Source organism: Balaenoptera acutorostrata, chromosome 13 (assembly GCF_949987535.1).
Source record: "Balaenoptera acutorostrata chromosome 13, mBalAcu1.1, whole genome shotgun sequence".
Taxonomy (NCBI): domain Eukaryota; kingdom Metazoa; phylum Chordata; class Mammalia; order Artiodactyla; family Balaenopteridae; genus Balaenoptera; species Balaenoptera acutorostrata.
In genome coordinates this window covers 8,612,525-8,619,701 of record NC_080076.1, presented here as the reverse complement: position 1 = coordinate 8,619,701, position 7,177 = coordinate 8,612,525, and positions in this window count along the sequence as shown.

Genomic DNA, 7,177 nt, shown 5'->3' with positions numbered 1-7,177 from the left:
AGCTAAGCCATCAGAACTGGCATGCTCTCCTGGGAAATAAAATAATAAAAAACAACCGGCGGTCATCAGCTCACATCCAAATAGTTCTCGCCTCTCTTAAGTTTTTAGTCCACCTAGTTCTGTTGTGTCTACACATTTCAGATGACTTTAAAATTATGATTTTTGAAATTTGGCCATTTTCTTTTTTTTTTTAATTAATTAATTAATTAATTAATTTTTGGCTGTGTTGGGTCTTCGTTTCTGTGCGAGGGCTTTCTCTAGTTGTGGCAAGCGGGGGCCACTCTTCATCGCGGTGCGCGGGCCTCTCACTATCGCGGCCCCTCTTGTTGCGGAGCACAGGCTCCAGACGCGCAGGCTCAGTAGTTGTGGCTCACGGGCCTAGTTGCTCCGCGGCATGTGGGATCCCCCCAGACCAGGGCTTGAACCCGTGTCCCCTGAATTGGCAGGCAGATTCTCAACCACTGCGCCACCAGGGAAGCCCGGCCATTTTCTTTTTAATTGTTGGCAGTAGGATTGGCCTGGGGTGATCTATTATCTCTTATTTTGAAGCAGAGGTCCCATCAATTAAATTAAAAATTATTATGTGACTTTTTTTAGTTACAAAAGGTAATTTTTATAGTCTGATTTCATCCCCATGGGATTATTCTGTCTACTGGTCAAAGTACTATTCTGTATCACCATTTTGGATTTGATTTCTTTGTCCCTCAGTAGCTATACATTTGAGGATGTTAGAGTCCCTCAGCTGGGGCACAGCCCATGGACGTGGAATGCCCCACAGTTTGCGCTCTTACTGTGACATGGAGATACTGGAGGACTCACCCTCGTGAGTGGCAGGAGAAAGCTCTTCTGCTCTCAGGCCCCTATATACTCACATGTATCTCACTCCCAACCCAGGGACTTTGAGACCGTTCTCCAATGCCGTTCTCCAAAAATTCACCAGACCCTCTGGATCAGATTACAAGGGCCCTTTAGGAATAAGCCACAGTAAGGCACACAGTTTCCACTAAGGGATTCCTAGGGGCTGAGCTAGGACTTTCTTCAGGGACCGAAATCCCCTCAGGAAGGCAAGGCTGCATTTTTTTTCCAACTGCATCTACCCAGTTCCATCAACCATGTGATCCCACACAGCTGTTCCCTCCCACGATTCTAGTAGAAATCAAAACATAAGAAGCATCCTCTAGGGGCTGCACATCTGGGTCTACAATTCTGTGTTTTTACAGAGAGCAGTGAGGGAGGGTCTGGAGGAGAAGAAAAGCAGGTGCAGGTCAGGGACAAGGACCAGCACTGGGTCTGTGCTCAAATTGCCATCTTTCGTTTTCCCAGATTCACTCTTGTGCCTCTTTTATACAGAATATAAATGGGTGTTACTTTAAGTCAATGTTTCATCATTTGTAAAAGGGTTTAAAATATTAACAAAAATGTCATAAATTAAAAATGAGCATGTTTTCTTTATTGCTTTTGCATGCTTGAAATTGTCTATGCATTCTGTATTTTCCTACAGGGATTATGCTGTGTAGTACTCCTTTTATGTTTTATTCTCTGTACTCGGTTTGAGAGTTATAGATCTTGATTTCATTTCTATGAGAAGTCATTTAAGTTATTTTTAACATCTTGAACCTCTTGATTACATCTCTGTAATTAAAGTTAATAATAAAATTACATTTTGGGGCTTCCCTCGTGGCGCACTGGTTGGGAGTCTGCCTGCCAATGCAGGGAACACGGGTTCGAGCCCTGGTCTGGGAGGATCCCACATGCCGCGGAGCGGCTGGACCAGTGAGCCACAACTACTGAGCCTGCGCGTCTGGAGCCTGTGCTCCGCAACAAGAGAGGCCGCGATAGTGAGAGGCCCGCGCACCGTGATGAAGAGTGGCCCCCACTTGCCGCAACTAGAGAAAGCCCTCGCACAGAAACGAAGACCCAACACAGCCATAAATAAATAAATAAAATTGAAAATAAAATAAAAATAAAATTAAAGTGAACTAAAATTAAATAAATTTAAAAAAAAAATACATTTTAAATAATCCCTATATGAAGAATTGTTCATCTTAATATTTGCCTTTGTTCTTCCCGTCCTTCTAGAAATTACATGAGTAAAAATACATAAACTGGAGCTATAAATTTATAGTTTTATTAAATAAGTTTCATTTACCCTGATTTTCAGTTTGTAACTGTTAGCTTTAGATTTAAATCCATGACTTATCATTTTTTGTTTGTAGTCAACCTACACCACACTTTCCATATTGCTGAATCCCTAAATTTATGTCACTTTTCAGGTGATTGAGGTCTGTTTGTGTGCAGGGGAGAGTTCCTTGAGTACTTTATCTTTTCCATCCAGCCAAAGTCATAATTTCATATGTTGATACATTTAAACTTACAATAAAGGTCATGCTCCCAATTAATATTTATTATTTAGCATGGATTAGACTCAGATTCATATTTTCTTTGTTGACCATACTTTTAAGATTTTTTGGTATTTGCATTTTTTAAATGAAACCATATTTAAGTATTTTTATTTGTACTCTTGATTAGTTATAAAGTTTGACATTTTGATCTAGTTCTTGCTATTACTGACCTCTTTATTTTGGTTCCTCACTCAGTAATCTGGGATATACATTTCAGTAATTTTGTCCCAGAACAATAAGCAGCTCCTGTTGCTTTCACACATGAAGAACAAATTGGATTGCATATAATTCTAGATTCACAAAATATTGCCATCAATAGACACTGTTTTACTATGTGTTGGTGTTATAGAAGAGATATCTGTCATCAATTTAATGCTTGCCTCTTGAAAGTATACTTTTTTTTCCTACAAAAGTACTAAAATTAGTCTTATTCTTTCACTTTGAATGTGAACAGACAATATTCCAAAGTAAATACGCAGTTAATAAGTTAGATGTAATTGTTTTTATTGAAGTATAGTTGATTTAAGTTAGATGTAAGTGCGAAGAGTACACTTAATCTATATGCTCAAGTCTTTAAATATCACTTAAGAGTTTAGATGCAATATTATTTCTTATGTGTTTTTATTTTTCTGTGTTTTCTTTCCACCTCAGGATCATCAGTTATTCCTTCAGCAATGTCAATAGATGTTTGCTTTGCCTTTTTTTTTTTAATTTTTTTTTACTGTATCAATTTCATTCTCTCCATGCATTTTAAACTCTTAGGTATTTTTATTTTTCTATGTTTTCTTTCCACCTCAGGATCATCAATTATTCCTTCAGCAATGTCAATAGATGTTTGCTTTGCCTTTTTTTTTTAATTTTTTTTTACTGTATCAATTACATTCTCTCCATGCATTTTAAACTCTTAGGCATTTTTTCCCTCTGAATTCTGAGAGGGATTCTCAAATTTGTTAAATTTTCATTGCTGCTAGTAGTCTGCATTCAAGACAATTTTAAGATCTGTTTTATGGGTTTCCTTTTGTCTTTCTCTTATGTTAGACAGCTCTTTTTTCATGGTAGTCATTAACTAAGCATAGCTTCTCCTAATGTCTTATGCTTCCATCATAAAGGCCATTTCTCATTACATCTTGTAGGAGATGCCCAACAGAATTAAACACACACAATTTCAAATTTAAGGTTTCTTTGAATGTTTCCTTTATTTTGACTTCTAACGATACTATTTCCTTTCCTTTTTTAATATAATATTTTTTCTTGGATAAAATGTCCTGGCTGTTCACTCTTTTTCTCTTAAGTGTTTTGTACACTTAATTTTTCTTATATGAGGAGATATTTATTCAGGTCAAAGCACCTACATTATTATCAATTCATTTTCTAAAAGCTTTGTAGCATTCATAATATGTGATCCTAACAGGATAGAGGAAACATCAGTAGCTCAAACTTATCACAGAATGACAGTTACCTTGACAATTTACACAGTGAGTCATAGGGACTAAGGGTAAGAATAAAATTTGTTCCAGCTGTTGGTTTTTTTTTTTTTCAGCTGTTGGTTTTTAAGCAATAAGATCTATAGCAATTTGGTAGTACCGTGTTAGTCATAGTTGAAATGCTCTGACACCTTACTTTTAAAATACCTATTAAACAGTGCAAAATCTTAAACATTTCAGCAGCACTGGAAAAGAGTATACTGTAACTTTTTGGTATGGAGAGAAAATAGGGTTTATGTCAAGAAGTGGCAGGACCCGAGTGCCCAACCCAAGCACCATCTGGATCTTTGGTTTCCTTCTCTGTTATTCTGTCTCACACATGTCCCCTGCTTACTCTGACTGCTTTCTGTCCTAATTTTAATTTTTCTTCACCCTTTGTAACAGAAGAGCGTGCCTCATTTAGTTTGGCAGCTCTTCTGTCGCCACATGAATGCCTTCCACTCCTCACCCTTACTCTCTATCCTTTTCTGCCAGAATAATTCTCTCCTCCTGTTTTGACAGGAACTCTTGGCAAGGAAGAAAAAAGACTATGAATGACTTCAGGATATATGGCATAATTAGTTGATTCAGACCCTATGTGTTTAAGGTTTTCTACTTGGCTCTCATTGTGGTATGTTTTATTCCACAACAGCTATACTATAGTATCATAATCCCAGTTGGTACTTGAAGTCTCTTTCAGTCATAAATGTCTAATGTTATTCAAAAGAGTCAACTGCTGACATGTTTTCTTCAATGGTGTATGGTCTAGTATTGCACTGTGATTGCTGTCAGTCAATTAAATGTTACTTGGGATTTAATGCAGTGCATTGTCAATACCAAAAAATTCACAATAAAGCAGTGTAATAAATTACCTTAAAAACAGATACAGAAAATTGTTTGATGTACAGCATAAGCTCTTATTTCTAGGACTTTCCCTGTGGCATCCACAGTGGATTAGATCAGCAGATTAGCATTCCTAAAGAATATTAAGAGTTTTCTGAAAAGGAGCTGACCAGAAAAATACCTATTTTCTCTTCTTCTCATTTTCAGTATTAAAAATTAATGTTTCAAATGGCACTGTGCAACAGAAATACAATGTGAGCCAGATACGAGCCACATTTAAAAAAGGAAAAAGGAGTTTCTGAAAATAACTATAATACTATGTTTTACTTATAGCCTAACATATCCAGCATATCACCATTATCAATGTACAATGAATATAAAAATGAGATAAACAAATGGAAAGATGTTCCATAATCAGGGATTAGAAGAATAGTTAAAATATCCATACTACTGAAAGCAATCTACAGTCAATGCAATCTCTATCAAAACTCCAGTGACGTTTTCCACAGAAATACACACTGAAAAACTAAAATTTGTATGCAACCACAAGAGACCTTGAATAGCCAAAATAACCTTGAGAAAGAAGAACCAAGCTGGAGGCATCACACTCCCTGATTTCAAATTGTATTACAAAGTTATAGTAAGCACATCATTTATGGTTTTGACATAAAAACAGACACATAGGTCAACGGAACTGAATACAGAGCCCAGAAATAGACCTACACATATATGGTCAATTAATTTACAACAAAAAAGCCAAGAATATATGTTGGGAAAAGAACAGTCCCTTCAATAGATGGTGTTGGGAAAACTGGAAAGTCACATGCAAAAGAATGAAACTGGACCACTATCTTACACCATACACAAAAAATTAAAATGGATGGAAGACTTGAATGTAAGATCTGAAACCATAAAACTCTTAGAAGAAAACATAGGCAGTAAGTTCCTTGACATTGCTCTTGGCGATGATTTTTGGGATCTGACACCAAAAGCAAAGGTAACAAAAGCAAAACTAAACAACTGAGATTACATCAAACTAAAAACTTCTGCACAGCAAAGGAAACCATCAACAAGATATCAATAAAAAGGCAACCTCCGAATGGGAGAAGATATTAGCAAATCATTAATCTGTTAAGGGGTAGTAACCAAAACATATAAGTAACTCATAAAACTCTATAGCAAAAAACCAAACAATCCAATTAAAAAATGGGCAGAGGATCTTGATAGACATATTTTCCAAAGAAGACATACAGATGCCCAACAGGTACATGAAAAAATATTCCACATAGCTAATCATCAGGGAAATGCAAATCAAAACCACAGTGAGGTATCACCTCACACCTGTTAGAGTAGCTGTGATCAAAAAGACAAGAAACATCAAATGCCAGGAAGGATGTGGAGAAAAGGGAACCCTGTGCACTGTTGGTAGGATGTAAATTGGTGCAGCCACTATGGAAAACAGTATGAGGTTCCTCAAAAAATTAAAAACAGAACTACCATATGATCCAGCAATTCCACTATTAGTTATTTATCTGAAGAAAATGAAGATAGTAACAAGAAAATATCTGCACCCTCATGTTTATTGCAACATTATTTTCAATAGCCAAGACATGGATACAGCCTAAGTGTCCATCAATGGATGAATGAATAAAGAAAATGTGGTATATATAAATATACACTGGAATATTATTGAGCCATAAAAAAGATCTTGCCATTTTGGACCTTGCCATATTGGACCTTGTGCTCAAGGTCCAATACAGATGGACCTTAAGGGCATTATGCCACATAAGTCAGAGAATGACAAAAACCATATAATCTTACTTAAATGTGGATCTAAACAAACAAATGAAGCTCACAGATACTGAGGACAGATTGGGACAGCAGGGGCTCAAATGGTTTAAGGGGGTCAAAAGGTACAAACTTCCAGTTATAAAATAAGTCATGGGGATGTAGTGTGCAGCATGGTGACTATAGTTAATAACACTATTGAATTTTTTTTTGACCATGCCACATGGCATGTGGGATCTCAGTTCCCAAGCAGGGATCAAACCTGTGCCCCCTACAGTGGAAGCACGGAGTCCCAACTGCTGGACTGCCAGGAAGTCCTGTACTGAATATTTAAAGTTACTAAGAGAGTTTTCATCAAAAGAAAAAAATGATAACTATATGTGGTAATGGATGTTAACTTACTGTGGTGATCACTTTATAATATACACAAATATTGAATCATTATGCTGTACACATGAAACTAATATGTCAATTATACCTTAATAAAAAAGGGTATTTGCAAGTTTTTTATATTTATTTTATACTTAGAGCAACACATCTCTATTTGTACTACGACATTACTGTTGCTTGATAGCCAAATGGCGTTAGTGGCTACCACTTTGGAAAGTGCAGAAGCAAGCTGTGAGGCAGAGTATTCGAATTCTTTGTTTCTAGAAATCATAATAAACATTTGAGAAACAG